We start from the raw sequence: 16,030 nt of genomic DNA on the forward strand, positions 1-16,030 counted from the left end.
CAGAAGGTGCTCAAGCAGCAGAGCCAGAAGGTGCTCCAGCAGCGGAGCCAGCAGGTGCTCCAGCAGCAGAGCCAGAAGGTGCTCCAACAGCGGAGCTAGAAGGTACTCCAGCAGCGGAACTAAAAGGCGCTCCAGCAGCGGAGCCAGAAGGCGCCCAAGCATCGAAGCCAGAAGGCGCTCAAGCAGCAGAGCCAGAAGGTGCTCAAGCAGCAGATCCAGAAGGTGCTCCAGCAGTCAAGCCAGAAGGTGCTCAAGCAGCAGAGCCAGAAGGTGCTCCACCAGCAAAGCCAAAAGGTGCTCCAGCAGCGGAGCTAGTATGCGCTCCAGCAGCAGAGCCAGAAGGTGCTCAAGCAGCAGAGCCAGAAGGCGCTCAAGCAGCAGAGCCAGAAGGCGCTCAAGCAGCAGAGCCAGAAGGTGCTCAGCAGCCTAGCCAGAAGGCGCTCAAGCAGCAGAGCCAGAAGGCGCTCCAGCAGCGGAGCCAGAAGGTGCTCAAGCAGCTGAGCCAGAAGGCGCTCCAGCAGTAGAGCCAGAAGGCTTTCCAGCAGCGGAGCCAGAAGGTGCTCCAGCAGCAGAGCCAGAAGGTGCTCCAGCAGCGGAGCCAGCAGGTGCTCCAGCAGCAGAGCCAGAAGGCACTTCAGCAGTGGAGCCAGAAGGTGCTTAAGAAGCGGAGCCAGAAGGTGCTCCACCAGCACAGCCAAAAGGTGCTCCAGCAGCAGAGCTAGTATGCGCTCCAGCAGCAGAGCCAGAAGGTGCTCAAGCAGCAGAGCCAGAAGGTGCTCAAGCAGCGGAGCCAGAAGGCGCAAGCAGCGGAGCCAGAAGGCACTCCAGCAGCAGAGCTGGAAGGCGCTCAAGCAGCAGAGGAAGAAGGTGATCCAGCAGCAGAGCCAGAAGGCACTTAAGCAGCGGAGCCAGAAGGCGCTCCAGCAGCGGAGCCAGAAGGTGCTTAAGCAGCACAACCAGAAGGCGCTCCAGCAGCGGAGCTAGAAGGCGCTCAAGCAGCTGAGCCAGAAGGTGCTCAAGCAGCGGAGCCAGAAGGTGCTCAAGCAGCAGAGCCATAAGGCGCTCAAGCAGTGGAGTCAGAAGGCACTCCAGCAGCGGAGCCAGAAGGCGCCCAATCAGCGGAGCCAGAAGGTGCTCCAGCAGCAGAGCCAGAAGGCGCTCAACTAGCAGAGCCAGAAGGTGCTCCAACAGCGGAGCCAGAAGGCGCTCAAGCAGCAGAGCCAGAAGGTGCTCCAGCAGCGGAGCAAGAAGGCTCTCAAGTATCAGAGCCAGAAGGCGCTCAAGCAGCAGAGCCAGAAGGCGCTCAAGCAGCAGAGCCAGAAGGTGCTCAAGCAGCAGAGCCAGAAGGCGCTCCAGCAGCGGAGCCAGAAGGTGCTCAAGCAGCGGAGCCAGAAGGTGCTCCAGCAGTGGAGCTAGAAGGCACTCCAGCAGCGGTGCCAGAAGGCACTCAAGCAGTGGAGCCAGAAGGTGCTGCAGCAGCAGAGCCAAAAGGTGCTCCAGCAGCAGAGCTAGAAGGCGCTCCAGCAGCGGAGCCAGAAGGTGCTCAAACAGCGGAGCCAGAAGGCACTCAAGCAGCGGAGCCAGAAGGTGCTCAAGCAGCTGAGCCAGAAGGCGCTCCAGCAGTGGAGCCAGAAGGCTTTCCAGCAGCGGAGCTAGAAGGTGCTCAAGCAGCAGAACCAGAAGGTGCTCCAGCAGCGGAGCCAGCAGGTGCTCCAGCAGCAGAGCCAGAAGGTGCTCCAACAGCGGAGCTAGAAGGTGCTCCAGCAGCGGAACTAAAAGGCGCTCCAGCAGCGGAGCCAGAAGGCGCCCAAGCATCGAAGCCAGAAGGCGCTCAAGCAGCAGAGCCAGAAGGTGCTCCACCAGCAAAGCCAAAAGGTGCTCCAGCAGCGGAGCTAGTATGCGCTCCAGCAGCAGAGCCAGAAGGTGCTCAAGCAGCAGAGCCAGAAGTCGCTCAAGCAGCAGAGCCAGAAGGCGCTCAAGCAGCAGAGCCAGAAGGTGCTCCAGCAGCCGAGCCAGAAGGCGCTCAAGCAGCAGAGCCAGAAGGCGCTCCAGCAGCGGAGCCAGAAGGTGCTCAAGCAGCGGAGCCAGAAGGTGCTCCAGCAGCGGAGCTAGAAGGCACGCCAGCAGCGGTGCCAGAAGGCACTCAAGCAGCGGAGCCGGAAGGCGCTCCAGCAGCGGAGCCAGAAGGCGCCCAAGCAGCGGAGCCAGAAGGTGCTCCAGCAGTAGAGCCAGAAGGCGCTCAACTAGCAGAGCCAGAAGGTGCTCCAACAGCGGAGCCAGAAGGCGCTCTTGCAGCAGAGCCAGAAGGTGCTCCAGCAGCGGAGCCAGAAGGCTCTCAAGTATCAGAGCCAGAACGCGCTCAAGCAGCAGAGCCAGAAGGCGCTCAAGCAGCAGAGCCAGAAGGTGCTCCAGCAGCCGAGCCAGAAGGCGCTCAAGCAGCAGAGCCAAAAGGCACTCCAGCAGCGGAGCCAGAAGGTGTTCAAGCAGCGGAGCCAGAAGGTGCTCCAGCAGCAGAGCTAGAAGGCACTCCAGCAGCGGTGCCAGAAGGCACTCAAGCAGCGGAGCCAGAAGGTGCTGCAGCAGTAGAGCCAAAAGGTGCTTCAGCAGCAGAGCTAGAAGGCGCTCCAGCAGCGGAGCCAGAAGGTGCTCAAACAGCGGAGCCAGAAGGCACTCAAGCAGCGGAGCCAGAAGGTGCTCAAGCAGCTGAGCCAGAAGGCGCTCCAGCAGTGGAGCCAGAAGGCTTTCCAGCAGCGGAGCCAGAAGGTGGTCAAGCAGCAGAGCCAGAAGGTGCTCCAGCAGCGGAGCCAGCAGGTGCTCCAGCAGCAGAGCCAGAAGGCACTTCAGCAGTGGAGCCAGAAGGTGCTTAAGAAGCGGAGCCAGAAGGCGCTCAAGCAGTAGAGCCAGAAGGTGCTCAAGCAACAGAACCAGAAAGCCCTCCAGCAACGGAGCCAGAAGGTGCTCCACCAGCACAGCCAAAAGGTGCTCCAGCAGCAGAGCTAGTATGCGCTCCAGCAGCAGAGCCAGAAGGTGCAGCGGAGCCGGAAGGCGCAAGCAGTGGAGCCAGAAGGCACTCCAGCAGCGGAGCTGGAAGGCGCTCAAGCAGCAGAGGCAGAAGGTGCTCCAGCAGCAGAGCCAGAAGGCACTTAAGCAGTGGAGCCAGAAGGCGCTCCAGCAGCGGAGCCAGAAGGTGCTTAAGCAGCACAACCAGAAGGCGCTCCAGCAGCGGAGCCAGAAGGCGCTCAAGCAGCTGAGCCAGAAGGTGCTCAAGCAGGGGAGCCAGAAGGTGCTCAAGCAGCAGAGCCATAAGGCGCTCAAGCAGTGGAGTCAGAAGGCACTCCAGCAGCGGAGCCAGAAGGTGCTTAAGCAGCAGAGCCAGAAGGCGCTCAAGCAGCAGAGCCAGAAGGCGCTCCAGCAGCAGAGCCAGAAGGTGCTCAAGCAGCAGAGCCAGAAGGCGCTCCAGCAGCAGAGCCAGAAGGCGCTCCAGCAGCGGAGCCAGAAGGTGCTCCAGCAGCGGACCCAGAAGGCACTCCAGCAGCGGAGCCAGAAGGTGCTCCAGCAGCGGAGCCAGAAATTGCTCCAGCAGCGGAGCCAGAAGGCACTCAAGCCACGGAGCTAGAAGGCGCTCCAGCAGCGGAGCCAGAAGCCGCTCCAGCAGCGGAGCCAGTAGGCGCCCAAGCAGCGGAGCCAGTAGGTGCTCCAGCAGCAGAGGCAGAAGGAGCTCAAGCAGCGGAGCCAGAAGGCGCTCAAGCAGCGGAGCCAGAAGGTGCTCAAGCAGCGGAGCCAGAAGGCACTCCAGCAGTGGAGCCAGAAGGTGCTTAAGAAGCGGAGCCAGGAGGCGCTCAAGCAGTAGAGCCAGAAGGTGCTCAAGCAACAGAACCAGAAGGCGCTCCAGCAGCAGAGGCAGAAGGTGCTCAAGCAGTAGAGGCAGAAGGTGCTCAAGCAGCAGAGCCAGAAGGCGCTCCAGCAGCAGAGCCAGAAGGCACTCCAGCAGCAGAGCCCGAAGGTGCTCAAGCAACGGAGCCAGAAGGTGCTCCGCCAGCACAGCCAAAACGTGCTCCAGCAGCGGAGCTAGTAGGCGCTCAAGCAGTGGAGCCAGAAGATGCTCCAACAGCACAGCCAAAACGTGCTCCAGCAGCAGAGCTAGTAGACGCTCCAGCAGCGGAGCTAGAAGGTGCTCCAGCAGCGGAGCCAGAAGGAGCTCAAGCAGCAGAGCCAGAAGGCGCTCCAGCAGCGGAGATAGAAGGCACTCCAGCAGCGGTGCCAGAAGGCACTCCAGCAGCAGAGCCAGAATGTGCTCCAGCAGCGGAGCCCAAGAGTGCTCCAGTAGCAGAGCTAGAACGTGCTGCAGCAGCGGAGCCAGAAGGTGCTCAAGCAGCGGAGCCAGAAGGCACTCAAGCAGCGGAGCCAGAAGGTGCTCAAGCAGCTGAGCCAGAAGGCGCTCAAGCAGTGGAGCCAGAAGGCTCTCCAGCACCGGAGCCAGAAGGCGCTCAAGCAGCAGAGCCAGAAGGTGCTCCAGCAGTGGAGCCAGCAGGTGCTCCAGCAGCAGAGCCAGAAGGTGCTCCAACAGGAGAGCGAGAAGGCGCTCCAGCAGCGGAACTAAAAGGAGCTCCAGCAGTGGAGCCAGAAGGCGCTCAAGCATCAAAGCCAGAAGGCGCTCAAGCAGCAGAGCCAGAAGGTGCTCTAGCAGTGTAGCCAAAAGGTGGTCAAGCAGCAGAGTCAGAAGGCACTCCAGCAGCGGAGCCAGAAGGCACTCAAGCAGCAGAGCTAGAAGGTGCTCCAGCAGCGGTGCTAGAAGGCCCTCCAGCAGCGGAGCCAGAAGGGGCTCCGCCAGCACAGCCAAAAGGTGCTCCAGCAGCGGAGCTAGAAGGTGCTCCAGCAGTGGAGCCAGAAGGAGCTCAAGCAGCAGAGCCAGAAGGCGCTCAAGCAGCAGAGCCAGAAGGCGCTCCAGCAGCGGAGCCAAAGGTGCTCAAGCAGCGGAGCCAGAAGGCGCTCCAGCAGCAGAGCTAGAAGGTGCTGCAGCAGCGGTGCCAGAAGGCACTCAAGCAGCGGAGCCAGAAGGTGCTGCAGCAGCGGAGCCAAAAGGTGCTCCAGCAGCAGAGCCAGAAGGCGCTCCAGCAGCAGAGCTAGAAGGTGCTGCAGCAGCGGTGCCAGAAGGCACTCAAGCAGCGGAGCCAGAAGGTGCTGCAGCAGCGGAGCCAAAAGGTGCTCCAGCAGCAGAGCCAGAAGGCGCTCCAGCAGCAGAGCTAGAAGGCGTTCCAGCAGCGGTGCCAGAAGGCACTCAAGCAGCGGAGCCAGAAGGTGCTGCAGCAGCGGAGCCAAAAGGTGCTCCAGCAGCAGAGCCAGAAGGCGCTCAAGCAGCAGAGCCAGAAGGTGCTCAAGCAGCGGAGCCAGAAGGTGCTCCAGCAGCGGAGCTAGAAGGCACTCCAGCAGCGGTGCCAGAAGGCACTCAAGCAGCGGAGCCAGAAGGTGCTGCAGCAGTAGAGCCAAAAGGTGCTCCAGCAGCAGAGCTAGAAGGCGCTCCAGCAGCGGAGCCAGAAGGTGCTCAAACAGCGGAGCCAGAAGGCAATCAAGCAGCGGAGCCAGAAGGTGCTCAAGCAGCTGAGCCAGAAGGCGCTCCAGCAGTGGAGCCAGAAGGCTTTCCAGCAGCGGAGCCAGAAGGTGCTCAAGCAGCAGAGCCAGAAGGTGCTCCAGCAGCGGAGCCAGCAGGTGCTCCAGCAGCAGAGCCAGAAGGCACTTCAGCAGTGGAGCCAGAAGGTGCTTAAGAAGCGGAGCCAGAAGGCGCTCAAGCAGTAGAGCCAGAAGGTGCTCAAGCAACAGAACCAGAAAGCCCTCCAGCAGCGGAGCCAGAAGGTGCTCCACCAGCACAGCCAAAAGGTGCTCCAGCAGCAGAGCTAGTATGCGCTCCAGCAGCAGAGCCAGAAGGTGCTCAAGCAGCAGAGCCAGAAGGTGCTCAAGCAGCGGAGCCGGAAGGCGCAAGCAGCGGAGCCAGAAGGCACTCCAGCAGCGGAGCTGGAAGGCGCTCAAGCAGCGGAGGCAGAAGGTGCTCTAGCAGCAGAGCCAGAAGGCACTTAAGCAGCGGAGCCAGAAGGCGCTCCAGCAGCGGAGCCAGAAGGTGCTTAAGCAGCACAACCAGAAGGCGCTCCAGCAGCGGAGCCAGAAGGCGCTCAAGCAGCTGAGCCAGAAGGTGCTCAAGCAGCAGAGCCAGAAGGTGCTCAAGCAGCAGAGCCATAAGGCGCTCAAGCAGAGGAGTCAGAAGGCACTCCAGCAGCGGAGCCAGAAGGTGCTTAAGCAGCAGAGCCAGAAGGCGCTCAAGCAGCAGAGCCAGAAGGCGCTCCAGCAGCAGAGCCAGAAGGTGCTCAAGCAGCTGAGCCAGAAGGCGCTCCAGCAGCAGAGCCAGAAGGCGCTCCAGCAGCGGAGCCAGAAGGTGCTCCAGCAGCGGAGCCAGAAGGCACTCCAGCAGCGGAGCCAGAAGGTGCTCCAGCAGCGGAGCCAGAAATTGCTCCAGCAGCGGAGCCAGAAGGCGCTCAAGCCACGGAGCCAGAAGGCGCTCCAGCAGCGGAGCCAGAAGCCGCTCCAGCAGCGGAGCCAGAAGGCGCCCAAGCAGCGGAGCCAGAAGGCGCTCCAGCAGCAGAGGCAGAAGGAGCTCAAGCAGCGGAGCCAGAAGGCGCTCAAGCAGCGGAGCCAGAAGGTGCTCAAGCAGCGGAGCCAGAAGGCACTCCAGCAGTGGAGCCAGAAGGTGCTTAAGAAGCGGAGCCAGAAGGCGCTCAAGCAGTAGAGCCAGAAGGTGCTCAAGCAACAGAACCAGAAGGCGCTCCAGCAGCAGAGGCAGAAGGTGCTCAAGCAGCAGAGCCAGAAGGCGCTCCAGCAGCGGAGCCAGAAGGCGCTCCAGCAGCAGAGCCAGAAGGCACTCCAGCAGCAGAGCCCGAAGGTGCTCAAGCAACGGAGCCAGAAGGTGCTCCAGCAGCGGAGCTATAAGGCCCTCCAGCAGCGGAGCCATAATGCACTCCAGCAGCGGAGCCAGAAGGTGCTCAAGCAGCAGAGTCAGAAGGCCCTCCAGCAGCAGAGCCAGAAGGTGCTCAAGCAGCAGAGCCAGAAGGTGCTCAAGCAGCGGAGCCGGAAGGCGCAAGCAGCAGAGCCAGAAGGCACTCCAGCAGCGGAGCTGGAAGGCGCTCAAGCAGCGGAGGCAGAAGGTGCTCCAGCAGCAGAGCCAGAAGGCACTTAAGCAGCAGAGCCAGAAGGCGCCCAAGCAGCAGAGCCAGAAGGCGCTCAAGCAGCAGAGCCAGAAGGTGCTCCAGCAGCAGAGCCAGAAGGCGCTCCAGCAGCAGAGCCAGAAGGTCCTCAAGCAGCGGAGCCAGAAGACGCTCCAGCAGCGGAGCTAGAAGGCACTCCAGCAGCGGTGCCAGAAGGCACTCAAGCAGTGGAGCCAGAAGGTGCTGCAGCAGCGGAGCCAAAAGGTGCTCCAGCAGCAGAGCTAGAAGGCGCTCCAGCACCGGAGCCAGAAGGTGCTCAAGCAGCGGAGCCAGAAGGCGCTCAAGCAGCGGAGCCAGAAGGTGCTCAAGCAGCGGAGCCAGAAGGCACTCCAGTAGCAGAAGGTGCTTAAGAAGCGGAGCCAGAAGGCGCTCAAGCAGTAGAGCCAGAAGGTGCTCAAGCAAGAGAACCAGAAAGCCCTCCAGCAGCGGAGCCAGAAGGTGCTCCACCAGCACAGCCAAAAGGTGCTCCAGCAGCAGAGCTAGTATGCGCTCCAGCAGCAGAGCCAGAAGGTGCTCAAGCAGCAGAGCCAGAAGGTGCTCAAGCAGCGGAGCCGGAAGGCGCAAGCAGCGGAGCCAGAAGGCACTCCAGCAGCGGAGCTGGAAGGCGCTCAAGCAGCGGAGGCAGAAGGTGCTCCAGCAGCAGAGCCAGAAGGCACTTAAGCAGCGGAGCCAGAAGGCGCTCCAGCAGCGGAGCCAGAAGGTGCTCAAGCAGCACAACCAGAAGGCGCTCCAGCAGCGGAGCCAGAAGGCGCTCAAGCAGCTGAGCCAGAAGGTGCTCAAGCAGCGGAGCCAGAAGGTGCTCAAGCAGCAGAGCCATAAGGCGCTCAAGCAGTGGAGCCAGAAGGCACTCCAGCAGCGGAGCCAGAAGGTGCTCCAGCAGCGGTGACAGAAGGCCCTCCAGCAGCGGAGCCAGAAAGTGCTCCGCCAGCACAGCCAAAAGGTGCTCCAGCAGCGGAGCTAGTAGGCGCTCAAGCAGCAGAGCCAGAAGGTGCTCCAGCAGCACAGCAAAAAGGTGCTCCAGCAGCGGAGCTAGAAGGTGCTCCAGCAGCAGAGCCAGAAGGTGCTCCAGCAGCTGAGCTAGAAGGCACCCAAGCAGCAGAGCCAGAAGGCGCTCCAGCAGCGGTGCCAGAAGATGCTCAAGCAGCGGAGCCAGAAGGCACTCCAGCAGCAGAGCTAGAAGGCGCTCAAGCAGCGGAGCCATAAGGCGCTCCAGCAGCGGAGCCAGAAGGTCCTCAAGCAGCGGAGCCAGAAGACGCTCCAGCAGCGGAGCTAGAAGGCACTCCAGCAGCGGTGCCAGAAGGCACTCAAGCAGTGGAGCCAGAAGGTGCTGCAGCAGCGGAGCCAAAAGGTGCTCCAGCAGCAGAGCTAGAAGGTGCTCCAGCAGCGGAGCCAGAAGGTGCTCAAGCAGCGGAGCCAGAAGGCGCTCAAGCAGCGGAGCCAGAAGGTGCTCAAGCAGCGGAGCCAGAAGGCACTCCAGCAGCAGAAGGTGCTTAAGAAGCGGAGCCAGAAGGCGCTCAAGCAGTAGAGCCAGAAGGTGCTCAAGCAAGAGAACCAGAAAGCCCTCCAGCAGCGGAGCCAGAAGGTGCTCCACCAGCACAGCCAAAAGGTGCTCCAGCAGCAGAGCTAGTATGCGCTCCAGCAGCAGAGCCAGAAGGTGCTCAAGCAGCAGAGCCAGAAGGTGCTCAAGCAGCGGAGCCGGAAGGCGCAAGCAGCGGAGCCAGAAGGCACTCCAGCAGCGGAGCTGGAAGGCGCTCAAGCAGCGGAGGCAGAAGGTGCTCCAGCAGCAGAGCCAGAAGGCACTTAAGCAGCGGAGCCAGAAGGCGCTCCAGCAGCGGAGCCAGAAGGTGCTCAAGCAGCACAACCAGAAGGCGCTCCAGCAGCGGAGCCAGAAGGCGCTCAAGCAGCTGAGCCAGAAGGTGCTCAAGCAGCAGAGCCAGAAGGTGCTCAAGCAGCAGAGCCATAAGGCGCTCAAGCAGTGGAGCCAGAAGGCACTCCAGCAGCGGAGCCAGAAGGTGCTCCAGCAGCGGTGCCAGAAGGCCCTCCAGCAGCGGAGCCAGAAAGTGCTCCGCCAGCACAGCCAAAAGGTGCTCCAGCAGCGGAGCTAGTAGGCGCTCAAGCAGCAGAGCCAGAAGGTGCTCCAGCAGCACAGCCAAAAGGTGCTCCAGCAGCGGAGCTAGAAGGTGCTCCAGCAGCAGAGCCAGAAGGCACCCAAGCAGCAGAGCCAGAAGGCGCTCCAGCAGCGGTGCCAGAAGGTGCTCAAGCAGCAGAGCCAGAAGGCACTCCAGCAGCAGAGCTAGAAGGCGCTCAAGCAGCGGAGCCATAAGGCGCTCCAGCAGCAGAGCCGGAAGGTGCTCAAGCAGAGGAGCCGGAAGGCGCTCCAGCAGAGGAGCCAGAAGGCGCCCAAGCAGCGGAGCCAGAAGGTGCTCCAACAGCAGAGCCAGAAGGCGCTCAAGCAGCAGAGCCAGAAGGTGCTCCAGCAGCAGAGACAGAAGGCTCTCAAGCATCGGAGCCAGAAGGCGCTCAAGCAGCAGAGCCAGAAGGCACTCCAGCAGCGGAGCCAGAAGGTGCTCAAGCAGCGGAGCCAGAAGGCGCTCCAGCAGCGGAGATAGAAGGCACTCCAGCAGCGGTGCCAGAAGGCACTACAACAGCGGAGCCAGAAGGTGCTTAAGCAGCGGAGCCAAAGGGTGCTCCAGCAGCAGAGCTAGAAGGCGCTGCAGCAGCGGAGCCAGAAGGTGCTCAAGCAGCAGAGCCAGAAGGCACTCAAGCAGCGGAGCCAGAAGGTGCTGAAGCAGCTGAGCCAGAAGGCGCTCAAGCAGTGGAGCCAGAAGGCTCTCCAGCAGAGGAGCCAGAAGGCGCTCAAGCAGCAGAGCCAGAAGGCGCTCCAGCAGCGGAGCCAGCAGGTGCTCCAGCAGCAGAGCCAGAAGGTGCTCCAACAGCAGAGCTAGAAGGCGCTCCAGCAGCGGAACTAAAAGGCGCTCCAGCAGTGGAGCCAGAAGGCGCTCAAGCATCAAAGCCAGAAGGCGCTCAAGCAGCAGAGCCAGAAGGTGGTCTAGCAGTGGAGCCAAGAGGTGGTCAAGCAGCAGAGCCAGAAGGCACTCCAGCAGCGGAGCCAGAAGGCACTCCAGCAGCAGAGCAAGAAGGTGCTCCAGCAGTGGTGCCAGAAGGCCCTCCAGCAGCAGAGCCAGAAGGTTCTCCGCCAGCACAGCCAAAAGGTGCTCCAGCAGCGGAGCTAGTAGGCACTCAAGCAGCGGAGCCAGAAGGTGCTCCAGCAGCACAGCCAAAAGGTGCACCAGCAGCTGAACTAGAAGGTGCTCCAGCAGCGGAGCCAGAAGGAGCTCCAGCAGCAGAGCCAGAAGGCGCACAAGCAGCGGAGCCATAAGGCGCTCCAGCAGCAGAGCCGGAAGGTGCTCAAGCAGCGGAGCCGGAAGGCGCTCCAGCAGCGGAGCCAGAAGGCACCCAAGCAGCCGAGCCAGAAGGTGCTCCAGCAGCAGAGCCAGAAGGCGCTCAAGCAGCGGAGCCAGGAGGTGCTCCAACAGCGGAGCCAGAAGGTGCTCAAACAGCAGAGCCAGAAGGTGCTCCAGCAGCGGAGCCAGAAGGCACTCCAGCAGCAGAGCTAGAAGGTGCTCCAGCAGTGCTGCCAGAAGGCCCTCCAGCAGCGGAGCCAGAAGGTGCTCCACCAGCAAAGCCAAAAGGTGCACCAGCAGCTGAGCTAGAAGGTGCTCCAGCAGCAGAGCCAGAAGGCGCTCAAGCAGCGGAGCCAGAAGGTGCTCCAACAGCGGAGCCAGAAGGTGCTCAAGCAGCAGAGCCAGAAGGTGCTCCAGCAGCGGAGCCAGAAGACACTCCAGCAGCAGAGCTAGAAAGTGCTCCAGCAGCGCTGCCAGAAGGCCCTCCAGCAGCGGAGCCAGAAGGTGCTCCACCAGCAAAGCCAAAAGGTGCTCCAGCAGCGGAGCTAGTATGCGCTCCAGCAGCAGAGCCAGAAGGTGCTCCAGCAGCAGAGCCAGAAGGCGCTCAAGCAGCGGAGCCAGAAGGTGCTCCAGCAGCAGAGCCAGAAGGCGCTCAAGCAGCGGAGCCAGAAGGTGCTCCAACAGCGGAGCCAGAAGGTGCTCAAGCAGCAGAGCCAGAAGGTGCTCCAGCAGCAGAGCCAGAAGGCGCTCAAGCAGCAGAGCCAGAAGATGCTCCAGCAGCCGAGCCAGAAGGCGCTCAAGCAGCAGAGCCAGAAGGCGCTCCAGCAGCGGAGCCAGAAGGTGCTCAAGCAGCGGAGCCAGAAGGTGCTCCAGCAGCGGAGCTAGAAGGCACTCCAGCAGCGGTGCCAGAAGGCACTCAAGCAGCGGAGCCGGAAGGCGCTACAGCAGCGGAGCCAGAAGGCGCCCAAGCAGCGGAGCCAGAAGGTGCTCCAGCAGCAGAGCCAGAAGGCGCTCAACTAGCAGAGCCAGAAGGTGCTCCAACAGCGGAGCCAGAAGGCGCTCAAGCAGCAGAGCCAGAAGGTGCTCCAGCAGCGGAGCCAGAAGGCTCTCAAGTATCAGAGCCAGAAGGCGCTGAAGCAGCAGAGCCAGAAGGCGCTCAAGCAGCAGAGCCAGAAGGTGCTCCAGCAGCCGAGCCAGAAGGTGCTCAAGCAGCAGAGCCAGAAGGCGCTCCAGCAGCGGAGCCAGAAGGTGCTCAAGCAGCGGAGCCAGAAGGTGCTCCAGCAGCGGAGCTAGAAGGCACTCCAGCAGCGGTGCCAGAAGGCACTCAAGCAGCGGAGCCAGAAGGTGCTGCAGCAGCAGAGCCAAAAGGTGCTCCAGCAGCAGAGCTAGAAGGCGCTCCAGCAGCGGAGCCAGAAGGTGCTCAAACAGCAGAGCCAGAAGGCACTCAAGCAGCAGAGCCAGAAGGTGCTCAAGCAGCTGAGCCAGAAGGCGCTCCAGCAGTGGAGCCAGAAGGCTTTCCAGCAGCGGAGCCAGAAGGTGCTCAAGCAGCAGAGCCAGAAGGTGCTCCAGCAGCGGAGCCAGCAGGTGCTCCAGCAGCAGAGCCAGAAGCTGCTCCAACAGCGGAGCTAGAAGGCGCTCCAGCAGCGGAACTAAAAGGCGCTCCAGCAGCGGAGCCAGAAGGCGCCCTAGCATCGAAGCCAGAAGGCGCTCAAGCAGCAGAGCCAGAAGGCGCTCAAGCAGCAGAGCCAGAAGGCGCTCTAGCAGTGGAGCCAAGAGGTGGTCAAGCAGCAGAGCCAGAAGACGCTCTAGCAGCGGAGCCAGAAGGCACTACAGCAGCAGAGCTAGAAGGTGCTCCAGCAGCGCTGCCAGAAGGCCCTCCAGCAGCGGAGCCAGAAGGTGCTCAAGCAGCAGAGCCAGAAGGTGCTCAAGCAGCGGAGCCGGAAGGCGCAAGCAGCGGAGCCAGAAGGCACTCCAGCAGCGGAGCTGGAAGGTGCGCAAGCAGCGGAGGCAGAAGGTGCTCCAGCAGCAGAGCCAGAAGGCACTTAAGCAGCAGAGCCAGAAGGCGCCCAAGCAGCAGAGCCAGAAGGCGCTCCAGCAGCGGAGCCAGAAGGTGCTCAAGCAGCACAACCAGAAGGCGCTCCAGCAGCGGAGCCAGAAGGCGCTCAAGGAGCTGAGCCAGAAGGTGCTCAAGCAGCGGAGCCAGAAGGTGCGTAAGCAGCGGAGCCAGAAGGCGCTCAAGCAGCAGAGCTAGAAGGCGCTCCAGCAGCAGAGCCAGAAGGTGCTCAAGCAGCGGAGCCAGAAGGTGCTCCAGCAGCAGAGCCAGAAGGTGCTCCAGCAGCGGAGCCAGAAGGTGATCCAGCAGCGGAGCCAGAAGGCACTCCAGCAGAGGAGCCAGAAGGTGCTCCAGCAGCAGAGCCAGACGTTGCTCCAGCAGCGGAGGCAGAAGGCGCTCAAGCAGTGGAGCCAGAAGGCGATCCAGCAGCGGAGCCAGAAGGCGCTCCAGCAGCGGAGCCAGAAGGCGCCCAAGCAGCGGAGCCAGACGGCGCTCCAGCAGCGGAGGCAGAAGGAGCTCAAGCAGCGGAGCCAGAAGGCGCTCCTGCAGCAGAGCCAGAAGGCGCTCAAGCAGTGGAGCCAGAAGGCGCTCAAGCAGCGGAGCCAGAAGGTGCTCAAGCAGCGGAGCCAGAAGGCAATTCAGCAGTGGAGCCAGAAGGTGCTTAAGAAGCGGAGCCAGAAGGCGCTCAAGCAGTAGAGCCAGAAGGTGCTCAAGCAACAGAACCAGAATGCGCTCCAGCAGCAGAGGCAGAAGGTGCTCAAGCAGCAGAGCCAGACGGAGCTCCAGCAGCAGAGCCAGAAGGCACTCCAGCAGCGGAGCCAGCAGGTGCTCCAGCAGCAGAGCCAGAAGGTGCTCCAACAGGAGAGCTAGAAGGCGCTCCAGCAGCGGAACTAAAAGGTGCTCCAGCAGCGGAGCCAGAAGGCGCTCAAGCATCAAAGCCAGAAGGCGCTCAAGCAGCAGAGCCAGAAGGTGCTCTAGCAGTGGAGCCAAGAGGTGGTCAAGCAGCAGAGCCAGAAGGCGCTCCAGCAGCGGAGCCAGAAGGCACTCCAGCAGCAGAGCTAGAAGGTGCTCCAGCAGCGGTGCCAGAAGGCCCTCCAGCAGCGGAGCCAGAAGGTGCTCCGCCAGCACAGCCAAAAGGTGCTCCAGCAGCAGAGCTAGTAGGCGCTCAAGTAGCGGAGCCAGAAAGTGCTCCAGCAGCACAGCCAAAAGGTGCTCCAGCAGCGGAGCTAGAAGGTGCTCCAGCAGCGGAGCCAGAAGGAGCTCAAGCAGCAGAGCCAGAACACGCTCAAACAGCGGAGCCAGAAGATGCTCCAGCAGCAGAGCCAGAAGGCGCTCAAGCAGCAGAGCCATAAGGCGCTCCAGCAGCGGAGCCGGAAGGCGCTCCAGCAGCGGAGCCAGAAAGCGCCCAAGCAGCGGAGCCAGAAGGTGCTCCAGCAGCAGAGCCAGAAGGCGCTCAAGCAGCAGAGCCAGAAGGTGCTCCAACAGCAGAGCCAGAGGCGCTCAAGCAGCAGAGCCAGAAGGTGCTCCAGCAGAGGAGCCAGAAGGCTCTCAAGTATCGGAGCCAGCAGGCGCTCAAGCAGCAGAGCCAGAAGGCGCTCAAGCAGCAGAGCTAGAAGGTGCTCCAGCAGCCGAGCCAGAAGGCGCTCAAGCAGCAGAGCCAAAAGGTGCTCCAGCAGCAGAGCTAGAAGGCGCTCCAGCAGCGGAGCCAGAAGGTGCTCAAGCAGCAGAGCCAGAAGGTGCTCAAGCAGCGGAGCCGGAAGGCGCAAGCAGCGGAGCCAGAAGGCACTCCAGCAGCGGAGCTGGAAGGCGCTCAAGCAGCGGAGGCAGAAGGTGCTCCAGCAGCAGAGCCAGAAGGCACTTAAGCAGCGGAGCCAGAAGGCGCCCAAGCAGCAGAGCCAGAAGGCGCTCCAGCAGCGGAGCCAGAAGGTGCTCAAGCAGCACAACCAGAAGGCGCTCCAGCAGCGGAGCCAGAAGGCGCTCAAGGAGCTGAGCCAGAAGGTGCTCAAGCAGCGGAGCCAGAAGGTGCGTAAGCAGCGGAGCCAGAAGGCGCTCAAGCAGCAGAGCTAGAAGGCGCTCCAGCAGCAGAGCCAGAAGGTGCTCAAGCAGCGGAGCCAGAAGGTGCTCCAGCAGCAGAGCCAGAAGGTGCTCCAGCAGCGGAGCCAGAAGGTGATCCAGCAGCGGAGCCAGAAGGCACTCCAGCAGAGGAGCCAGAAGGTGCTCCAGCAGCAGAGCCAGAAGTTGCTCCAGCAGCGGAGCCAGAAGGCGCTCAAGCAGTGGAGCCAGAAGGCGCTCCAGCAGCAGAGCCAGAAGGCGCTCCAGCAGCGGAGCCAGAAGGCGCCCAAGCAGCGGAGCCAGACAGCGCTCCAGCAGCGGAGGCAGAAGGAGCTCAAGCAGCGGAGCCAGAAGGCGCTCCAGCAGCAGAGCCAGAAGGCGCTCAAGCAGCGGAGCCAGAAGGCGCTCAAGCAGCGGAGCCAGAAGGTGCTCAAGCAGCAGAGCCAGAAGGCACTTCAGCAGTGGAGCCAGAAGGTGCTTAAGAAGCGGAGCCAGAAGGCGCTCAAGCAGTAGAGCCAGAAGGTGCTCAAGCAACAGAACCAGAAGGCGCTCCAGCAGCAGAGGCAGAAGGTGCTCAAGCAGCAGAGCCAGAAGGCGCTCCAGCAGCAGAGCCAGAAGGCACTCCAGCAGCGGAGCCAGCAGGTGCTCCAGCAGCAGAGCCAGAAGGTGCTCCAACAGGAGAGCTAGAAGGCGCTCCAGCAGCGGAACTAAAAGGTGCTCCAGCAGCGGAGCCAGAAGGCGCTCAAGCATCAAAGCCAGAAGGCGCTCAAGCAGCAGAGCCAGAAGGTGCTCTAGCAGTGGAGCCAAGAGGTGGTCAAGCAGCAGAGCCAGAAGGCGCTCCAGCAGCGGAGCCAGAAGGCACTCCAGCAGCAGAGCTAGAAGGTGCTCCAGCAGCGGTGCCAGAAGGCCCTCCAGCAGCGGAGCCAGAAGGTGCTCCGCCAGCACAGCCAAAAGGTGCTCCAGCAGCAGAGCTAGTAGGCGCTCAAGTAGCGGAGCCAGAAAGTGCTCCAGCAGCACAGCCAAAAGGTGCTCCAGCAGCAGAGCTAGAAGGTGCTCCAGCAGCGGAGCCAGAAGGAGCTCAAGCAGCAGAGCCAGAAAACGCTCAAACAGCGGAGCCAGAAGGTGCTCCAGCAGCAGAGCCAGAAGGCGCTCAAGCAGCAGAGCCATAAGGCGCTCCAGCAGCGGAGCCGGAAGGCGCTCCAGCAGCGGAGCCAGAAGGCGCCCAAGCAGCGGAGCCAGAAGGTGCTCCAGCAGCAGAGCCAGAAGGCGCT

The sequence above is a fragment of the Ambystoma mexicanum genome, chromosome 7p (assembly GCF_040938575.1).
Source record: "Ambystoma mexicanum isolate Mex_15411 chromosome 7p, UKY_AmexF1_1, whole genome shotgun sequence".
Classification (NCBI taxonomy): domain Eukaryota; kingdom Metazoa; phylum Chordata; class Amphibia; order Caudata; family Ambystomatidae; genus Ambystoma; species Ambystoma mexicanum.